At 40.1% G+C, this 19,830-nt stretch overlaps 1 protein-coding gene and 1 non-coding gene across 4 annotated transcripts in view; one reads left to right on the forward strand and one right to left on the reverse strand.

Moving 5' to 3' along the window:
- Positions 1-19,830, forward strand: part of Ptprc (protein tyrosine phosphatase receptor type C) — a 117,451-nt gene that overhangs the window by 27,534 nt on the left and 70,087 nt on the right. The window lies entirely within an intron of this gene.
- LOC129689537 (U6 spliceosomal RNA) lies at positions 1,719-1,825 on the reverse strand. Its single transcript, XR_008722138.1, has one exon. It is a non-coding gene; the product is annotated as a U6 spliceosomal RNA (small nuclear RNA).

A 19,830-nucleotide genomic window follows, 5' to 3' on the forward strand; every position in this document is an offset into this window, starting at 1 on the left:
CATAAAATGTATAAAAATATTGAAAAAAGTACAATATCCAGAGGAGTAATGTAACTTAATTCCTAAGACTTGCAAGGATTATTATGCCGCAGGCATTTTAGACATTGGCCAGTATGAAAGAATCTAGAAATAAAATTGATGTTAGAGAAGTGAAGTTATAGGGCCTACATCTGTGTGCAGAATAAGGGACAGGGTGTTTGAATGCTGCACAGGAATTATCGTGTTGCTGATCCTTCATGCAGAAGTGCTTGTTAACATGCCCTAACACTTTACCATTTAGTGTTAAGCTGGTCAGGGATGACTTTATGAAAAGAAGCATTCAGCAAAAACTGACTGATACATATTTTTGTGAATATATGGACATTTATAAATGTATATGGACAAAGTTTCATGGTGGCTAAAATTATTGACATGTAGCAGAGCTTTGAAGACTGTGTAGTAGTTTGTTTCATGTGGAAAGAAAGGGTCTAGAATACAGAAAAGCAAAAGTACTTACACATCACAAGTGTGGAATTTCATACAGAGTGCTGTGATTCAGAGGCTTTTAGACAGAGACCGTGAGAAGGACTGGGTCCTTTAAAAATGCCGCTGCACTTGGGAGGTAGTGAACAATGAATCTCTTCATTGATTTGGGAGAAGGAACACATAATCAATGTTAAAGAGAGGATAAAGCATAAGGAATTGGGAAGGCTTGTACTGGGAGAAGGGGTAGAGGATGGGGGGGAGAGGTGGAAGAGGAAGAAGAGGAGAAGGAGCAGTAGAAAGAGTTGGAGGAGGAGGAAGAGGAGTAGAAGTAGAAAGAGGAGGAGGAAAAAGAAGAGGAGGAAGAGGAGGAGAAGGAGGAGGACGAGGAGTATTTCCAGAAAATTCAAATACTTTTCAAGTTAGGTGTCAAGTGTACTTGGCTGAGAGTGAAACTTGTGGGCCAGAGAAAAGCAAAGTATGGAAAGCTCTATGGGAAGAAAGAAAGGAAAGACCACAGGTGGTTCAGAAGCCCAGACTATCTAGGACTATATTTTTTTTATGAAAAAATTAAGAATTTTCCAAAGGGAAACTAAGACAACAGAGAGGAAACTAGCCATCTGTGAAAAGAACAGCAGTAAGTTCACCAGGGAGCTTGGGCACATCTCACTAGGAGCTGTTTTCATGTATACAGTAGACAACATGTAGCATACAAGGTGAAGAACATGACCGCTTGGTCAGTAGCCTTTAACAGAAAGATCTGTTTTCTGAATCCACCTCCAACTTTCTCTTCAGACATCTGAGCATAAGACAAGAAGTGGGGGAGGAAAAGGTGGTACTTTCTGGGTAAAGTGGTTTCACCATTTACGAAATGTTTAAGAAGATAACCAAAGAAGGTGATTTTTTACATTCTCTTTTTTTCTGATGTAAAATCCATTTAATTAACAAAAATATCTACACAATTATGGAAATGTTTGCTGTGTCAGTCATATCCTGGGTAGTCTCTCGTTCACGAGAACACAACTTATGGTACATGATACCTGCAGCGTCCAACCTCTAGGCTTACTATTACCTGTCAAATATGGCAAATATGTCCTGCGAAATTGCCAGCTTCACCTAGGAGAAAAAGGGCTTCGTGATGAAATTTTGACGAGCAAATTTGTAAAATTATGTTGCTTAAATATATTAATAAGATTGGAAATTATTTACTGATGGCTTTAATTACAAGTGTAAAGGATGCTATAACAGATTCAGATAAAAATATGGACCGCTTCATGAATTTGCGTGTCATCCTTGCGCAGGGGCCATGCTAATCTGCTCTGTATCGTTCCAATTTTAGTATATGTGCTGCCGAAGCGAGCATGATTTTTTACATTCTTAAATACCTCTTAAAAAATAAATTAAGTAGTTTGATGAATTGCAGGTCCAGCCATGTGGCAGAGCACACTTTACGAGAAAGGAGGGCAGAGAGCGTGAAAGGAAGCGACGGGAGTAGGTGGGTGGGCAACAGAGCACAAAACTTCAGCATCAGCTCTAATTAGTCACTTGCAAAACAAACTCTCAAATCTACCAAGCTTTGAACCTTGATAATGAGCCTCTTCATTTTTGGGGTTACTATGTAACCATTTGCATATTTCTTTGTAACATCTGCCTAGTATGCCAGTTTGAGATGCTATTGCAACAACGGCATTTGAAGCAGAACCCATTTATAATACAGGATTTTTCTCCACAAAGCAAATGATTTGTATGTGTGCAAAAAGGCACAACCTAGAGATCTGAAAAGGTCAGTGTTTGTTTTCAATGAAACCTGGAGTCTTCATTGTCCTTGACTCTTACAGCCTACTAAATGACTATGCCACTTTACCTGAAGTACCACCTTTTCCTCCTCACTTCTTATGCTCATTATCCAAGAGACTTATTGGTACAGATAGTGCATTTAAATCAGGTATGCACTTAGACTTTCTTCTAGACTTTAGTAAAAGGATGCTAGCCATACTCCAGTGATGACCCTACATCCAGCCACACACTGTGAGCACGAAGTGGACTGGGTGGGTTTTTAAAACAAAACAAATAACACATGAAATTGGAGGAAGTAGAAGAATTGGAAAGGAAAGGAAAAGGAGCAGATTTGATCAAACAGTTAGCATGCAGTTATGAAGTTCTCAATAAAAATAACTAATAGGGTTTAGTTTTTCTGCTGTAAGAGTTCTGATTTAGAGCTGATTTTTCCATGTTAAAAATCATAGGCTTCCAATTTGAGTTAGTGTTTGGATTTAACTTAGGAGCTTTTATAGAGGTGTGGACATACGCAAGGTAGGTCTGGAGAGAAAGAAACCCTGATAGAGCTCAGAGTACACAGCGGATGTGGTCTGAAATATCAAGATGTTCCTGTTGATTTTCTTAGCTTTTCTTTTTAAAGAATCAACATTGTCAGCACAGATCTCCTTGAAGGAATATTTATAATCACTGACCATCATCTTATGGTTTTAGTAGGTATAAAAATATGCTCATTTTCCTAGTTATAAAACTGCATGGTTCCAGGCCTAAGGATTAGTAATTAAACAACAACCCACTGAAATATGTGAGGGAGGAATGTAAAAGAGTATTGAAACCCACGGGTCTTAAAAACAAAGCTAACTGGAGAGGAGACTGAAAAACACACAGTATCATATTATTATATATTAAAGTCTGTCCTGTGCTCTGTTTTCTCCCTCTTCTGATGTCCAACCCATTTGCCTTTTAGTGAGGATTGATCATCTTACCTAGGGTCCACCTTCTTGTTTAGCTTCTTAAGGAGTATAGATTTTAGTATGTTTACCCTATACTATATGTCTAATATCCACTTATAAGTAAGTATATACCATGTGTGTCTTTCTGCTTCTGGGATACCTCACTCAGGATGATCTTTTCTAGATCCCACCATTTGCCTGCAAATTTCATGATTTCCTTGTTTTTAATTGCTGAGTAGTATTCCATTGTGTAAATATACCACAATTTCTGTATCCATTCCTCCATTGAGGGACATCTGGGTTGTTTCCAGGTTCTGGCTATTATGAATAAAGCTGCTATGAACATGGTTGACCAAATGTCCTTGTTGTGTACTTGAGCATATTTTGGATATATGCCTAGGGTCCAACCACAGAGGGCCTCTGAAAGACTCTACCCAACAATGTATCAAAGCAGATGCTGAGACTCATAGCCAAACTTTGGGCAGAGTGCAGAGAATTTTATGAAAGAAGAGGGAGATAGAAAGACCTGGACAAGACAGGAGCTCCACAAGAAGAGCAACAGAACCTAAAAATCTGGGCACAGGGGTCTTTTCTAAGACTGAAACTCCAACTAAGGACCATGCATGAAGATAACCTAGAACCCCTGCACACATGTAGCCCATGGCAGCTCAGTCTCCAAGTAGGTACCTTAGTAATGGGAACAGAGACTGTCTCTAACGTGAACTGATTGGCCTGCTCTTTGATCACTTCCCCCTGGGTTGGGGAGCAGCCTTTCCAGGCCACAGAGGAAGACAATGTAGCCAGTCCTTATGAGACCTGATAGACTAGGGTCAGATGAAAGGTGAGGAGGACCTCACTTATTACTGGACTTGGGGAGGGTCATGGGAGGAGATGAGGGAGAGAAGGTGAGATTGGGAAGGAACACGGGTGGGGGCTAAAGTGGGGATACAAAGTTAATAAACTGTAATTAATAAAAAATAAATAAATTTTAAAAATAAGATCTGATTTGGTGAGAAGCAATTTTAATGGAGATATAAATAGCACAAGTAATTGTTCTTTGTATACCCTATCTCCTTTTATTTCTTTTTTTTTTTGGGCAATTTATAAATCTTTTATAATCTTTTTTATTTTCATTTTTCATTAGTTTTGGTACAGTGTTAACTGGGGGTAACTGGAATTAGAGAAGGTGAAATATCACATGAGGCGGACTACTTGTTACATTATTATTTATCACATTTTCTTAATGCATTATAGTATCAACCCTATTATTTATTTATTTTAATAAATAGATTTTATATAATATATTCCAATTAGAATTTTCTTTCTTCACTTCCTCTGACCCAAGTCCACACCCTTTCTTTCTCTCTCTCCTTAGGATACAAATAAGCATAAAAAAATAATAATAAGAGAAAATAAAACCAAACCAGAATGGGACTTTAATTGCTATCCTTGAGCTCATTCTTGTGCTTGACAGGATTTTAAAAGACCATTCGTTCAGTTGGGCATGGTGGCACAATCCTATCACGCTAGCAGCTGAGAGGCAGAAATGAGAATATCCTTCAGATAGGCCAATGGCAATGTGGTCTACACAGAGTGCCAGGCCAGTGACGTATTCTTAGTGAGACTGTATGCTGGCTCAATAGCTATACTCTGTTATCTTCCGCTCACTTGCCTGCTCTGCAGCTCCTTCTAGCAGAACCCTGAAAGGGCTGTACACACAGCTATAGTATCCACCTAGATCCTTTCTTTAATAAATTAAATCCAGTGGACTAAGCTTAAATATTTACTTGACATCACCTTTCAAAGTGGCTTGACCTTACTGATAACTTCCTTTCTGAAAGTCTGGGCTCTCCCAGGTTCTACCTGGAACTCTTAGTTTTACTTATATCTAGCTCTTGGACCTTGTGCTGCTATGTTTAACCATTCTAAGGACTCCCTCCTTTCCCTCCACACTATCTAAAGGACATCGCATATTCCACTGCTTCATTTGTTTTCTAAGCTGATTTCTCTCTCTGTCTCTGGCTCTGCTCTTCTATAGTAAAGACCTGTTTTGCCAGTGGTATACTCGACACCTCTGACAAATGTCCCATTGATACCATGAGTTCCTCTTTATCAAAATTGAACTCAAAACTTGTGTTAAGCTGCCTTGCTCTGGCGTTCTGTCTAAGGATTCTACCCACTCACTCCAGCTGAAAATTTAGGTCATCTTCCATAATGCTGTTTTCAGGTGTAAAGTATTAGAATTTTTATTTCTTTGAACATGCCCACTTCTGCTTGGATTGCCACAACTCTGACTTGGGCCATTTGTATTTCAACAGTAGTCTCTAGGATTGTCATACTCCACAGCTCTCTTTTCCTTGTTAAGGAAACATCCAATAACAAAGGATAACTACTTGTGTCTTTCCTGTTATGAAATTCTAGGGGGGCCTGCCATTTTTTCGGAGCCTGAGCTTAGATCCTGATTAGCCAGAGTTCATCCTGGTGAGGTCATTTGTTTTGGCAGTGCTGCTACTTAGACCAATGAGAGATAAAAACATTTCAGGGAAACTGCTCCTTCATCTTAAAAACAGACAAATCCTTGGGCTAGACCGATGTCCTGTTGCTGGTGCTATTTTTGGAGAATTTAACACTCAGTCATTTTAAGGTCAAGCAAGTGGCTAGACCATTGCCTTGTAGGTGTCATAACTAAAATAAGTGTAAAATATTAGGTTGGATAATATGTGTTAGGATATAATTAACCCAGATTTGTTAGATAATAAATCCTTAGGGTTTAATCCAGGAGTTTTCTTATTTCATCTGCTAAATGCAGCAAGAACATTACATTTCAAACCATTTTACAGCCTCTTCATCCACAGCCTCATGTCTAACCTTCTACTCCTAACTTCCTCTTTACTCAAAATCCAGATGTTCACCTACTTCCCAGCAGCCCACGGCTCAGGCGCAGACATTTCAGCTGTGCTCAGAGGCCTTTAGTCACCAGAATATAATTTTCTTTCCTAAAATTTGACTAGGACCCTTTGACCTCAAACCACTTCCCTTGTTTAGGACCCAGCCCAGAGCCTCAAGGCCGTCCCCTCAGTCAAGCAATCAGTGCAGACTAGCCACGAAGGGGATGCCAGAGCTTCTACTACCACCATTGGATAAACTCACAAATAGTGAATGGGGGTTTTGTAAAGCAGTCTTGAGTATGGAGGATAGAAGAGGCAGCATTGCTGGGCTTTAATCAAGAAGTTTCCTTATTCCTTAAGTCCTGGTATGTGACATGGTGTCTTCTGCCGTCTTGATCCCTGCCATGTTCACGGCTGTTGTAATGATGGGCCAAGGTTACAAGACCTTTCCCGGTGTTCCACGAAAATTCCCAATTTCAAAGCAGTTAGTTCAAAAGATGGAGACAAGTTGCTTTAGATTTCCTTAAAGTGTTAACAAAGAAGACCTACAGAGTCAACTAACCTGGGCCCATGGGGCTCAGAGAGACTGAACCGCCAATCAGATCATATGCAGAGTAGTCCTAGGCCCCTTGCACGCATGTAGCAGACGTGCAGCTTGGTCTTCATAGGACTCCCACAACAACTGGAGCAGAGGCGCTCTCTGACTCCGAGGCCTACCTTTGGATCCTGTTTCCCTTAGCTGGGTTGCCTGGTCTGGCCTCAGTGGGAGAGGATGTACCTAGACCTGCTTCGACTAATGTGCCAGGGTCGGCTGGTACCCATGGTGGACCTCTCCCTTCTCTCAGGAGAAGAGGGGAAATAGGAGAAGGAGTGCATAAGGGGGACTAGGAGGAGAGAAGTGGGCTGCAATTCAAATATAACATAAGGAAGGAAGGAAGGAAGTAACAGAGTGTGCACGTGCGCGTGAGCACACACTCTCTCCCAAAACCCTGTCATTTGGAAACAGCTTTAGATTATAGATACACTCCAGAGAACATATGGATTCCCATGCACTGTCAGCTCGGAACGTGCTGATAGTAATATTTGTCAAAATGTACATTTACTAACAGTAACAATCAGTGGTACAATACTGCTAGCTAAATTATAGCCTCTGCTTGAATCCCATGGATTTGTTTTAACTGAATGCCCCCCCCCCTTTTTTTTACAATAGCATCCAGCACAGGACTCCATGTTGGATGTGATAATGACACCCCCTCTGGGCTCCTCCTGTAATACAGGTTCTGTCTTCACTTTCTATAACCTTGAACCTTTCAGTTGCTAGTAGATGTGCAGAGTATTCTAGCATCTAGGTTTTATGCTGTGTAATTTGAATGTTTAAGTTCTTTCCCGAACATGAATGCCAATTGCAAATAAAGTTCAGGATAATTTTGTTATTAAAACTAACATACCTTTTAGGATTACATAATTTTCCATTAACAGCATGTTGCTGAATGTCCACCGCCCTGAAGCTCAGGCATTTATGGTTTCTGCACTGCCACCCCGTGAGCAGTGAGTCGCCACACCCCACACCTTGCAATGAATATAGCTGACCGTGTGTTACAGCTTGCGGGAGCACAGGGAGCCTCCGCTCCCCACACCGTGCCCTAAAGGGAGGTGAGTGCACAATCTGCCCTCACAAACATTAGTGAGTATTCAATTCCTTGTGAAACAATGTTTTACCTGATGTGCGCGACACCCTTTCTGTAAGTGGTCATTTCCTGCCCGTGTTCAGTTTGCCTTCCTGCCCTTGACAGTCGCAAACTAGCATCCTGGAGGGGCTACGTGGGGGCCGATTCTCTATGGACTCTATCTGGGGCTCACCACTCCACGGCAAGACAGGCTTTCTTCATCTCTCCAGTGCTCAGATAAAAAGAAAAACAAACTGTTAGGCTCTAGTCCAAGCAGTGCTAAGAGACAGTCTGGACTAAAGCTTCAGTGTCTCAGCTCTCTGTCATTGAAACAGCCCATAGTCTGACAGGACACCTTACTGAAACAGTAAGCTGGAAATAGTAACAGACTGGCATTGGGGGATAGGAGGAATACTAAAAGCTTTGTAATTTAGTAACAGAACCTGCCGAGAATGGTGTGACGATACATAAAAGAATGTATTCATCTGAATACAATGCTATATACTTCAGCAGATTACTAACACAGGGTTAGACAAATCCGTAGACACTACATCTTTTCAAGTTCTCATCACTCACTGCCACCATGTATACTATTGCCAGAGCCCGCTCACTTACTTAATTCTGACATTGCACCATAGGTATTTTTGAAGGCGAAGGCGTCACCAGTCTCTGCAATGTTAACACATCCAGTAGAACAGCCATTTCGCTGCACTAAAATGTGTCCACTTGTTATGTAAGCATCTTCAAGCTACGGATATTGTCTACAATTTTTGCTCTAAAGGCAAAATATAAGATGACTGTTTTTCAGTTCCAATATGAATGAAGTACTTCATGAAAAGACACACAGCTAAAATATGCCTTCAAATATATTTATTTGAGAAACAATCAACATTAACTCGTAATTCAAATGATATTTATTATACCAATTTAAATAAATAGAAGTACATGAGTTCAATGGATGACCCTAATTAGCAATAGATACCAGTTAATGTTGATATAAGAATGATGTGTGTTCTCTAGGTGGTTACACTGAAATTTCTGTTTTTAACTCACAAAATTCATCCTATGTCATTGTCATAAGCTTAGCTGCTAGACTACATTTTGGGGATTGGTATTACTTAATCAAAAACGTGATGAGCAGTCAAATAACATGAATTTCATCTGTTATAACAGAAAAATTTCTGTGATTAGAAGCCCCAATTTTAATGATTAAAGATTAAATGTAATATTTCAGCATCATCCTTGATATTTCTAAAGTATTTCTCAGTCTCAGACACCTTAAACCGTAAACTAGTTTTGCCGTATAAGCCTGCCTTTACTTCGTGACCAAATACAGCTTTTACTCTTTTGAAAAGCATATGTCATTCATCAAATCACGTTAATAAGAATAATCTAACTAGTTTCAACCTGATTCCCTCCTCACATGGAATAATCTCGTTAGATTATTATGAAATAAAATGGTGAGAAAAAGAAAAACAAATCCGTGAGTCCTTTATAAGAATCTCGATAAAAATGCTTTCCCTAACCTGACAGACTGTGCCAAGAGCTGGGTAGCTGTTGTCACACACCACACACTTGTCAGTAAGTTACACGAATGGCAGTACATTGGCAAAATTGTAATTTGCACAGAGCACCAGTTTCTTCCTTTCCCCTCCTTTCTTTCCTTCCTTGCATCTTCCCCTCCTTCTCCTCATCACCCCCCCCCACCTTTCAGTTAATTTTTGAGACAGGCCAACTCACACTCCTCATCTTCCTCACTCAGCCTCTGCTGTGCTTCAGCACAGGAGCATTCCACATGTCTTCCCCCGCCTCCCCCAATAGATTCAATTATTTCCAAAGGAAGGTAAGATCCTTTTTCTTAATGTACCTCTTCATTAAACCAGTGGCCAAACTACTGCAATGGGTGGTGGAATTTCTGTGGAAACTGCTGGCTTCATTGAAAGGGCAAGTGGAGAAGGCCAGGAGAACTGTTCCAGAAAGTCACAGTAAGAAGAACAGCACTTCTCCCTTGGTGGCAATCAGAGCATGGCTGCGGATGTGATTCGTGATTCATATGTGAATGCTGTGGTAAACAATCAGTGAAAGAGAGACGTGAATCAAAAGAGACAGATTATGAGCAATTTTGCCCAGTTTATCCTCCAATTGACTCTGATGGACAAGCAATTGCCACAGCTATTTCATTTGCTCAATCCAGCCCACACTGGTTTTGATGGGGAGGGTTGATCCCTGGGTGCCAGAAAGCATAAAGGAGTTATGCTCTGAGGTTTTAGTGTAGCTCTCTTATGATAGGCTCAACCTAAAGTATTCTTTGACGTTTGAATATTCTTCAGTGGATCAGAGGAGTCAAATAAACAGGAACCAACAAAGAACCCTTTACTTGTTTCACTCAGTTGTGAAAACATTTTTGGACAGTTATGCAACATGAGAAACCAGTGGCTGATGAGTGTCAGTAAGTGAGGGAAGGTTCCCTGATGACCTACAGGAGGCAGTTCCAGAGCCTTCCTGGCCTGGCATTGTTCTGAGGATATCCAGGGACCTGGGATCATAAGAGCCTCTCTGAGGGTAGCAGGTCTTACTGCACAGAGATAGACTTGAGTGTGACTGGCCACTTGAAAATCTGGTGCCTTGCTGGGCTGAAGTCTTCATTGTCACTCATCAGTGTCAGTTTGATAACATTTCTTTAAAGCCTTCTATGGAATGGGGACACACAAAAGGCATACTGCAGCAAATGTGATAAGCATGTTCAGGCTGCAGGCCATGTCGTGTGCTGAGATCTGGGAATATCACTCAGACTGTGTTTTTGTTCAGCCAAAGGAAATAGTATTGAAAGAATTAGAAGAAGAGTTTTGTAGAAATCTTATTCAAGGCAGTAAGCGTTTAGATGCCTCGTTCGTAATGGTAACATGGAGTTTTGTGGGATGCTTGAAGAAATGAACCATAACAGAAGAGTATTAGTCCCCCTCTGTAATCTAAAATCCTCTTCTTGTGTTGCTTTAAATAATAATAATATCCCACATCTGTACTAGATATTATGATTTTAGATCTGTGAACAAAATCTCAATTATTACTCATTTTATTTTTAATTAATAATATTTGTGCAAATTTGTGGGTACAATGTGATGGAAAATTTGATATGTGCATTATATAACATTGATCCAATCAGGGCAATTAATGTATTTATTTCTGCAATCACTTAGACACTCAAAACTCTTTTTAGTTCACTTGAAATATGTACCATTTCAAACTCTAATCACGCAGTTGTCCTGTTTAACCATGGTTCTCTGTAATTATGAAGTGCCTCCATTCTGCCTCTCCCATCTCCTCACTGGTATCTGATAACTATATTCCTCACTGTGTCTTATGTCTAAAGCTTTTTAGATTCCACATATGCTGAAGATATGGAGTATTTGCCCATTTTTGCCTAGATAATTTCAGTTAACCATATCCTCTGACTTCATCCATGCTTTCACAAAGCAAGATTCCTTTTGTATTTTTTGTGGCTAAATAGTATTCTTCCACAGTAGAACTCATTTTCTGTCTTGTTACATATGCTGATGGACACTTAGGTTTCCATTTCCTGGCTACCGTCAGCAGAGCTGCAATGAACAGGGATGCTCAGATGCCTGCCTACAGAGCGTAATGACTTCATTTCCTCTGTATACGTTACCAGAAGCCCAAGAGTGAGATTGCTGGGTGTTAAACATACACAAGATCCTAACTGTCTCGGGGTTCAAAACCAGATTACTTCCACATAGTACAAAGTCCAGTTCATTCCTGAACACAGGTATTGATGTTTTGGGGTATCAGTTTGCATTTTGTTCTCCATTACATGAATAAAAGTGCAGATATGTCTGGAAATTCAGAAGCGCGTGAAAATGTCAAGAGGGAGCACAGCAGTATCTGATGAAAAGGAAACCCACAGACGCCTTTCTCACAGTGTGTTTCAACACACCATTGCTGCAACGTCAGTGCCACAGGACCAAAGGTGCGAACATGAGTGTACACCAAAAATACTTACTGTTTTCTTTTCATAACCCAGGCACTCTGTGGGGCACAAAGAATGCTGATTCTACCAGCTTCTTTCAGAGACACATTTGGTGAAGTCAGAATGCTGCAAGACAGCAATTGCTAATTTGTTGAGGCCCTCAGGAAGTAGACACTATAGCCTTTGTGTAACTGAAGGTCAGCTAATGCAAAGTAAGTAGCGAGGAGCACAGAAATTGCTACTGAGAATATTTTAAAGGAAAGACAAAAGTCAGGGCTCCTTGGAGTCTGGTTGAAGTTGTAGTGTGCTTAGGGAATGCTGGGGAAGTTGATGATAAGGAATGTGCACAAAGGCTGGGGGGTTGGAGGGATGGTGCCTGACCTAGGGAAAAGACAGAAAAGGACACGCAAGTGGCAGGCCTCAGGCATAAGGTGTTCAAGGACTTTGTTCCAAACTTGAGGAAAATGGTGGGGAATGGATTCTCAGAATCCTCTACTACTCAGTGAAGCATTTTGGAGCTTTGAGGAGATCAGGTTCTTCGGATTCTGGCTGACCTGGGATTTAGATTCAGTACTGTTGCTTGCTCTACTAAGAAGGAGCTTACTTAAGCCATCTGTGTCTTCCTTTCTTATTTAATAAACCAAGATTCATCAATCAGGACAGTGCTTCTCAACCTTCCTAACACTGTGACCCTTTAATACAGTCCCTCATTTTGTGGTGACCCCCCAACCCATAAAATCACTCGTTGCTACTTTGTAACTGTAATTTTGCTACTGTTGTGAGTTGTAAATGTCTGTGTTACCTGATGGGCTTAGGCAACCCCTGTGAAGGGGTTGATCTACCCCCAGCGGGTTGCCACCCAAAGGGTGAGAACTGCTGATCTAGAGCCTATCTTTAAGTAGCTGATGGACCCAATGAAAGAGAAAGTTTCTCAACCGTCAAGAACTCTTTCTGGGGCTGAGAATGTAACTCAGTTGGCAGAGTGCTTGCATAGCATGTGTAAAGTCCTGGGACTGATTCCCAGCATCCCATGCAGCCAGGCATTCCAGTAAGGTCAGCCCTAGAGAAGTAAAGGAAGGAGGACAATGAATCAAAGGTCGTCCTTGGCTAAGCAAAGAGTTGGAGGGCAGCTTGGGCTACATGTGACCCTATCTCAAATGCATAAACAAAAAGAATGTGTGTGAGCTCCTGAGAACTGGAAGTCTAGGAGTGGAACTAGGAGGCCAGAGAAGGAAAACCAGAACCAGGTAAGTATCTGAAGGTTTTTTGACCTTTACAGGGTCTCCTTAGACCAGGCTAGCCTTGAGTTCTCTGTGTAGCCAAGTATGAGGATGACCTTTAACTTCTGAGTCTCTTGTTTCTGCTTCCTGATTATTGCGGTTACAGGCAGAAGCTGCCACACTTGTACGGCAGTGCTGCAGCTTCATCTCAGGGTCCCCTTACTGTTAAGCAAAGGCTCTCCAACTGAACTGCAGCCCTAGCCCCAGGAAAGAAACTTGAAAAAGCTTCCTAGATAAAGGATGATTCCTCTAACACTAGATCAGTGGTTCTCAAACTTCCTAAGGCTTCAGCCCTTCAATATAGTTCCTCATGTTGTGGCAACCCCAACCATAAAATTATTTTGTTGCTTCATAACTATAATTTGCTACCTTTTATGAATTATAATGGAACTATTTGATATGTAGAATATGATATGAGACTCCTCCAGGGGTCTCAACCCACAGGTTGAGAACCACTGAAATAGAGCTATCATGAAGACCAGATGGCAGAGTTCATTATGTTACTTATTTTACCCTAGACAGACAAAAAGCCTGAAGTATGTTACTTATTTTACCCTAGACAGACAAAAAAGATTGAAAGTAAGGCAAAAAGACTATGCCTCTTCTCACTTCACCAAATGTGTCTCTGAAAGAAGCTGGCACAATCAGCACTGAAGAACTGGCCCAATATGAGTTTTTCTTAAGCAACTAATTAGAAAGCATCCCACAATCCCAATATTATTTATGAAGTATTTTAATATTTTTCTATATCATGGAACAATGATGTAGTCAACATATAAAATCACTGGTAAAAATCCTCACCATGGAAAAATGTTTCCACACAGGGCAAAAATGTGGCCAGGCCGAGAAATGCTCTAGCACACATATGTCTTTCAGGCCTTGCTTTTATGATGCCATCAGGTGTAACATTAAGGAAGTTACCCAACTTAAGTAGCTCAGGTTCATTGACTTCCAAAGACTGTGGTATGGTATTTCCTAATGGCAGGTATGATTTTTATGCATGGTAATCATTCTTCACAAAAATGAAAAAAATCCTTGCCTTGTAATCTTTTATTATTTCATAATCTTGAATGGAAAGGAAAGTGCTCTATTTTCTATGAAACTTTTCCTATTGTAATCTGTTCACTCCAAGTTTCATTACACAATTCCTCAATGAAATGTAAATGCTGAGTGAAGAAAGGGCAGCTGTTTTTGTTTTTAAATATAAGATGGGATTTAATGTATTGACGTTAAAGTCTCATTTGTAAGTGCCTTGCAAAGTGAAGCGCTTCTGAAATCCAACCAGTCCTTACACAAACTTAGCCTTGCCGTTGAAATACGATTTCACTAAAGCACAGCCAAGTCAACCTGAAATTCAGTGTTTTGTAGCAGTTAAAATGGACAGCAAGGCAGCTTCAACATGAACTAGAGAAGTTGCGGTTTTACCCCGAGATAGGGCTGATTATGCTGGTGCTATGGCAACCGGTTGCACCATTTGGAAGCTCTTGTGTGCTTAACCGCATGAGCTGCGCCTCTTCCTTTCCTATAAAGCCTTAGAATGAGAAAAACAGAAGTGTGCGAGGAGGAGAAACCACAAGAGCAGCAGAGACACTGCTGCGAGCCTTTAGCTTTTGCAAACAGCAGAGTGCCGAGAACAGCACACCAAAATCCTCTTCTGTTTGAGAGCTGCCGCTGTCTTGCTTTTCCCATTATTCTTGTTCTTTAATGATTTTGAAAGTAAGCCAAGTGTTTCTGTTGAGCATTTTCACGACTGAGAGATGAGAAGAAATTAGTCGTGCATTTATCAACCTTGGCTTTGATTATCCACAGCTTTGCAGAGGTTGGGAGACTTGGTACAGCCTTGGGAGACATTTGATGCTGTTCATGAGATGAAGAACAGTTTGGTAGACTTCCCACAATGCAGCACTCATTTTCTGTTTATTTCTTATTTGAACACACACATACACACACCCTCATGGTGTTCAGAAAGATTCATAGATTCTACTGTGAAGAGATTCAGGCAAGCTCACCCTCCTCCCCATGCAGTACTTTGACCCATGGCTTACAAGCTGCTGAAGATCTGGCGCAATCTTTTGTTGTCTTGTCTGTTATGTTTTGTTTTAAAATCTCACAAATACTAATAAGATATCTTCAAGCTTTTTTTTTTCTTCTATTTTTCACTTTTAGGATTTGGGTAAAAGAGCATACAAGCTGCTGTTCTCTCTCTGGCTTGTTTCTGGATGCTCATTTTGTCATTTTGTGTTTTTGTTGTTGTTTATTGTTTGTTTGTTTGTTTTTGGTTGTTTTGTTTTTCCTAAACAATGAAAAATTTCCATTTTTACTACCATCATCCAACAAATTGCAGTTTTGTTGAATTTCTTTTTTTTAGTTAGCATTCACAGTGATGGTGTCACTGGAGGCATTTTTATCGGTATGCATCACTGTACTCTCTCCTTTGGCCCCCTTACCCGCTCTTCCTGATCGTCCTCCTCTAACAACCTTTCCTTCTGCTTTCATGCCTTATAGAGCCGGTTAGCCTTTATATTCTCTTTCCCTCTCCTCTTAGAATTTTTCATCTCTCTGCCCACTTATTTTTACGCTATTTATATGTTACACAGACAGACAGACATGCACAAGTACACATATAGATAGATGTAGCTCCACATAAGAAAATGTGATGTTTTTCTTCCCAAGGTTAGCTTATTTCACTGAACATAATTTCTAACTTGATCTACTTTTCTGTCAATGCTGGGACTTACTCTTTCATACAGCTGAATATAATTTCATTGCATGTATATGTTTTATGTACAGAGCTTGCCTAGCAGTTTCATTTTTAATGATAATTGGTTTTGGGTGTGAGGGTACATGATTATAACCTTAGAATTGGGGAGATTGTGTTAAGAGGGGGATTATAAATTGGATAGCAGCTTAGGCTACAGAGCTAGTTCAAAGTGTGAGTGAGCTTTGTCTCATAAAACATAAAACAAAATGACAGAAAACACTAAGACATTTTAATATGTCATACTCTGGATCCCATTTTGATGATTAATACAAGGTATTTGATCACTTGTTGAATATCTCAATATCACTTGTTGAATATTGCTGTTCGGCACACATACTGAATTAATAGTAAATATTTTTTTTCTTTTATCACAGGGTAGTCAAATAAGCCTTAGCTTTTTTATATCAGACAGACCTTCAGTTAAGTTTAAAATTTACCAACTTTAGTGATTTAGCTTTGCATATATTTATTTATGTTTTTTTAAATCTCTATCTAAGATAGAAAATGAAGCTCACTACTTTAAAGAATTCCTGTAATGTCATATAAAGTATAATTTGACATTATTCAGTCCAGTGCCATACACCTAGTATTTAATAAAACACAATTAAGCCCAGTGGCATACACCTAGTAGTTAATAAAAATAGTGACTATTATTCCTGGCACTGAAAACAATAAAAAAATTATAATCACAGGTGCCAGCACATTTTAGAAACTCTGCACAATTATTTTACTATGATCTTAGTCCATTTCAGAGGAAGCAAAGGGTTACAAAACCATACATAGTAAAATATTAATTAGTATAGTTAGATAATTTTTGCTGCCCGGCATGTATTCTCTATGTCAGATAAACACTCTTGGATTTAAATAATGGAAACTAGATAACTACATAAGACTAAAATAGATATTCTAAGTCTGAGAATAGGTCTATCATGGGAACTGTTTTAGATAAGTGAGTGGGTGGGGAATATTGCCACCAGCACTTCTTCCTTCTCAACAGGGTCTTTACTGCAGCTCATGAAAATAACAAGCGTACAACCCCCCCCCTCCCACAGCCTCCCACGTCAGTGCTTCTGTATAGAATCTGTAGCGTCCTCAGTCAGCTAATAACACAACTTCTGGACTAGTGTTTTACACCAGTCAGGATTCTGATACTATTATGCTGAGGTGTATACACATATGAAGAAAGCAATAAGATCTAGAATGTCTTAACCTCTGGTCTCCACCAGTTCTGTTGTGTTCATCCTCGGGGGTATTCTGGAGAATGATGAACACTTTGAGGAGGAGATCCTGTTGCTGCTGCTGCTGCTGCGATGATGATGATTTTTAAAAGTCCCCCTTTCATTAAAAGCAAAATCTTTTCTTTTACAATATATCTTAAAGTTTTCTCTCCTTTTACTCCTCCTAGTTCCTCCCAACTTCTCCATCCCATCTGGATCCACTCCTTTTCTGTCTTTCATTAGAAAAGAACAGGCTTCTAAGAGATAAGAATAAAACATAACGAAATAAAATATAGTTAAGGTCTAACAGAAGTCATCTCACCAAAGTTGGAGAAGGCAACTCAACAGAGGGAAAACGGCTCCGAGAGAATGTACAAGATTCAAAGCACACCCTTTCACACACTCAGGAGTTCCATAAAAATACTAAACTGAAAGCTAAACCATGTCCACAGAGGAGCCGGTGCAGACCTGTGCAGGCGGCTGTGCTTGCTGCTTCCGTCTCCGTAAGCTTATACAAGAGCATTGCCCACTGGATTTAGAAGGCCTTGTTCTTCTGGAGCCCCCCATTTGCTCTGGCTCTTATATTCATTATTTCCACCCCCTCTTCTGTGGAGTTCCCTGAGCTCTGAGGGGAGGGAATTGGTAAAGACATCCATTTAGAGCTGTGTGTTCTAGGCTCTCTTTGTGTAACGTCTGGCTGGGGTTGGGGTCTCTGTGTTTGTTCCCATCTTACCAGCAGAAAGCTTCTCTGATGATGGCTAAATAGGGCACTGAGATGATGATTTTCAAAAAAGGGTCTCACCATAGCCCAAGATGGCCTCAAACTCACAATTCTCCTGCCCCAATTCTTAACGCTTTGACCATGGACCATTTTAAAGCATGTATATCCAGTTCAAAGATTCTGATGTTGCCTCTATTACATAGGAAGTGCCTATCTACATGGTTTCCCTTAAATTGTGTATATACGTGTGTGTGTGTGTGTTTTAAGACAAGAAAATAAAAAAGAGAAACATCATATTTTGACCACCTGGATTTATTTATTTTCATTTTTGTTCATGGAGTCCCATGCAGTCCAGGCTTGTCTGGAGTCAGCTTTGATCTAAAAATGGTCTTGAACTCAGGATCACCCAAATTTACTCTCCCAATTGTGAGGGTTTCACTGTGTGCCACTACGCCCAACTTTCCAGTCTTTACTAACTTTCTGTTCCTCACTTAGCTAATTAACATAATTGAAATTGCTTACATGATAGTTTTAGTCAAATATAAAGATTGAAAAGCACATGATCTTTTTAAAGGGGTGCACTGTGTTATTCATAGTCATACATAAGGACAAACAGAAGCAGTGCTTGAAAATGTGAGTGACAGTTCTCTGGATTCAGAAGAAAGGCAGACATGATTCCTGTACTGAAAATATCGTATCATCTGACTTTAAAGCACCTTCATTCATTAAACATGCTCTGTTTTTGTCCTTAATTGTATTTTGTATACTAACGCTTTCCTTATTTGTAATTGATTTTTGAATAGTGTGAAAGCTAGGGAATGAATGTTTAATTGCACTATACAGGCTAAAACTAGCAAGATTATTTCTCCTTTGTCCCCATCTTATTTCCCAACCTTAACTACTATATGTCTGTAATCATTTGAGCATGTTATTTTGCCATTTGTGAATGGTATGTGAATTATTATACATGGTTTACGAAAAGATTTGGACAGTGTCTCCTAAACCCTTGTTTTTTTTTTTTAATTTATTTCAAATGCCTGCTTATTTCATCTCCTGCTCTTTGTCTTCAGACAAAAAGCATTGCAGCTCTGAGGTTCTGAGTTAGAAATGGTTCCAGTTTCTCTTGCTTACTCTTTGTGTTTCTTCTGGCTGCACCGAGCTGCTCTTTGGCTCATCCTGCTGTCTGTCTTGTATTCCTTTGATGTCCATTTTCATTAATGAGTGAAGCCTGAACAAACCAATGTATGTTGAAATTGTCCAAGCCTTGGTGTAGCTTGTAAGTTCATAGGCCTCATGGGATTGAACGATGTCAGAAAGTCATATGCTCTCTAGATCTTAGTTTCCTTTCCCTCCAACTGGACTCCATCTCAACAGACATGTAGAGTCTAATGTGCTGGCCTGTGACTATAAGTCTCTGGGTTATTTTCTAGAGGTAGGCAGCCATTCTTTTATTCTACAGACTCAAGGTGCAATGGAAGCACAGCCAATGTTTTAGAAGAAAGCTGATAAAAAGAATGAGGGCAAGCGTTTTTAAACACACAGTACTTCAAATCGAATATGCCCTCATATGACCATGTGCAGGCCACTTTTGTTCTCTGTTTAATTCCCTATAAAATACAGAAAAGAATTGCTGACTTGGATGGCTTGTTGGGATGGCTAAATTAAAAACAACTGTTGGTAAAGTACATTGGCACTGTTTGTAGCAGGATTTCAGTTGAGCTTTTCACTGTCAGTGCTACTTACTGAGGAGTGGGTGGAAGTAGGAAAGCCTCCTTCTTATAGCTCTCTAAAATCTCTCTCTCTCTGTTTTTGGTGATACTGGAGATGGGATCCAGAAGTTCTCACATGCTAAGCGAATACTCTCTCCACTGAGGTATATCTTTAGAACACCCACTTTGTACTATTTTTTCCCCTAAAACAGCCTTAACAAGTTCCCCAGGCTGGGCCTGGATTCGGTTCACACCGCAGCCTGGCTTTGACATCGTGACTCCTGCGCCAGCCTCAGGAGTAACTGCGATTACATGCCTATGCTGCTATGCACCGTTTCTGTATGCTGATCCTAACTTTGTCATCAGTACATGGTGGGTCATGTACCTCCTTTATAGAGCGGGTATACTGGA

Source organism: Psammomys obesus, unplaced genomic scaffold (assembly GCF_907164565.1).
Source record: "Psammomys obesus unplaced genomic scaffold, mPsaObe1.curated_primary_1811, whole genome shotgun sequence".
Taxonomy (NCBI): domain Eukaryota; kingdom Metazoa; phylum Chordata; class Mammalia; order Rodentia; family Muridae; genus Psammomys; species Psammomys obesus.